Source organism: Microtus ochrogaster, chromosome 10, assembly GCF_000317375.1.
Source record: "Microtus ochrogaster isolate Prairie Vole_2 chromosome 10, MicOch1.0, whole genome shotgun sequence".
In the NCBI taxonomy this organism is placed as follows: domain Eukaryota; kingdom Metazoa; phylum Chordata; class Mammalia; order Rodentia; family Cricetidae; genus Microtus; species Microtus ochrogaster.
This window is the reverse complement of record NC_022016.1, coordinates 25,893,125-25,895,930: the sequence shown is the minus strand read 5'-3', so window position 1 is coordinate 25,895,930 and position 2,806 is coordinate 25,893,125. Positions and strand designations below refer to the sequence as shown.

The 2,806-nt window shown below is 40.5% G+C and overlaps 1 protein-coding gene across 3 annotated transcripts in view; it reads right to left on the bottom strand.

The window, feature by feature from the left end:
- Window positions 1-2,806, bottom strand: part of Focad (focadhesin) — a 290,677-nt gene that overhangs the window by 209,325 nt on the left and 78,546 nt on the right. The gene's annotated exons all lie outside the window — the stretch shown is intronic.

The following is a 2,806-nucleotide window of genomic DNA, read 5'->3' as shown; positions in this document are numbered from 1 at the left end:
GGCTCTGCCTCCTCCTTTGGTCTTGAAGGAGGTGCAGTTATGCACTGCCAGTGCTCCCCTCCACAGCTCTGCCTCCTCCCTTGGTCACCATCCACTGTACACCTTTTACTGCCTCTGCTGCTCTTATCTCACACAATTCCACCGACGATTGCTCTGCCACTAAGGGAGGATTCAAACCCAAATTACATCTATTTTTCTAGCTTCTTTGAAAAAAAAAAAGATACCCTAGACAAATGATATGCAGTGCCTACATGCCAAAGAACATCACCTCAAAGCTGGTTTTCAGCTCTCCTACAGTTTAACACAGATACCCGGTCATAGGGCCACTATGTTATTAACACTCACTAAGCTCTTCTTCTACAAGCCTTAGTTGAAGCATCATTGAGCACAGCGGAGAATGTAATAAACGACCATGTTTAAAAGGCAGTGTCATCTCGACAGGCTAACACACTAAACAGGGAGGACTTGGGGGCCCTTGAAAATCCCAGTTCAATTTACACCCTGCTGTTCTGTTCAAAGTTCTGGAGTTAGTATTAAGGGTATGGTCCTACTCATAGCAACCATGGTATTTCCCAGGGATTATAAACAATGAACCATCTGCTTCAGTCAGGATGCTTGTGTGTGCTAAGTTCATCAAGAGAAGAGCCTGCAGTTCCACCACTGCTTACCATCAACTAGAAAAAGAGGCATCAATACAAGTTATACACAAATGGAGTTCCTAGCAAATCAGAAAGATTCCAAAGGATGATGGGAAAAGAAAGAACACACTCACAGAATAATAATTTAAAAATAAGATATCAACAGTCCAATAGCTCTATTATTTTGTTGTCTTTTAATTAATTATGTATTTATTTATTGGGTGTGCAGGTGTACAAGCATGCAACATGATGCCCGTGTGGAAGTCACAGGACAACCTGCAGGATTTGGTTCTCTCCTTCAGCTACGTGGATCCCAGAATTCACACTCAGGTCAGCAAGCTTGGTGGCAAATGCTTTTCCCTGATGAACCATCGCACTGACCCTATTCTGTTCTTCTGTAAACATAAAGCAAAAAAGTTCAAAGGGTACTTACAAAGAGAAGGACTAAATACAAAAGCCTGGGTATTCATAAGGTGGTTTATTTCCTTGAGTATATTTATTGTGTATACTGGAAATTTTCCATTAAAAAAATAATCGCAATAGATTAGCTCTAAAAGTTCTCTGATCTACCATTATCAAATTCTTAAGAATAAATTGAAAGTAATGCTCTGTCTCTATGTAAAAATAGATGACATAGCATGGATAATGGTATGATAAAAATAAAAACCAGTTGCACAAACATAAAATGGAAAAGCAACCAGTTGAGGAGGACGCTAAGCAGATGTCTCAATGACCCCTCTCATCCTAAACCAGGAGGAATGGGGATAGGGCTAGTTCTCAAAACATAGCAGTAACTTCAGTGTGCTTCCTTCCTGGTGTCCAGTATGGACTGGGCTACACCCATAACAGTGCATTCACCTCTAAAAAGAGCATTTCTTACAAGCACATCCCGTGCACCTACTGGTGTACTAGAGCAACGGATAGTGAAAATTCCAGAAGCAATTTCATGGGAAGAAGTGGGTTTTGTTGTCAGTTGTTTGTAATGATGACCAAACAGAACAGAGGAAGGCAGGCAAGAAAGATAGGAGGAGAGAGAGAAAATCAACAAGACTAAATACAGGTTTAAAGCTTGTGTTTTATTATAGGAAGAAGAGAAGACTAGTGGGCAATTGTTTGATGAAGATCAATAGAAGTACTTGAAAACAGTGTACTTCTCCATAGTATATTCATTAGCTGGGGTGGTTATTGTGTAAAGACTATAAAAATACTTCCACAAGTGGAGAACTACCTTAGAGAGCCTCTGTAACTCCTGTTCCTCATTCTTGCTCTTAATAAAACAAATTTGTTACATGACTTTTTTCTCACATGTCTCAGTGACAATAAAAAGACAGGGCCTTCCAAAACCATTCCACAGTGAGCTTCTACAAGCACCTAAGCTTTCCACGAAGAAAGCAAACGTTTAGCAAACCGCACAGAACATGGTAATAAAGACATGGTTGGAAAAGTGCCCCAGTTGAAGACCTTCTGCCTATATATGCTTTATTACCCACGCAAAACAAAAGCTTTGGAGAAGCCGCTGGAGAATTCATTTTAATTAACTTTTCTCTGCCTTGATTACAGAAAAGCACATTTATGACTCACAGAGGGAAGATTTGCTCTAGCCACTCCTTGCTAACAGACTTAAAACAGGTCATCTGTGACCCACAGTGATCACTCTGAAATACATCCTTAGATTCTTTCCATCGGCTGAGCAGCATGGCGCTCAGATCCCCACTAATGGCCTGACCTTGATCATGGAATGGGACAGCCTGACAAATGAACCACGACACTAAAATCACAGCACACTGGCAACTGTGTGTTTCTAAATATGCAGTCATAGAGATAGCAACTAAAATCTCTCTCTCCCCTAAACTCCCTTACCACTTTACTGCTAACTCGTTACCTGGATCATCTGTCCGTAAGGAATTAGGTATTAGAAGTGACATCCTAACTCATTTCTTACACTGCGGGTTTCTGAAAAGCAAAAGACATCAATGGAACCTAAAGGGACATGTGGACACTCAGCAGGCCAAGTTCTGCATTCAGAACAGATCTACATACAGACATGCTTTTTGCTTAATTTGCACAGAGGTGTTTCATTTTGTTCTATTGTTTTCCTCCTACCTCTTAGCATCCAGCATGAAGAGAAGCTAAAAAATCCCCTTTCCTGATGAGTCTTTTTTTTTTTT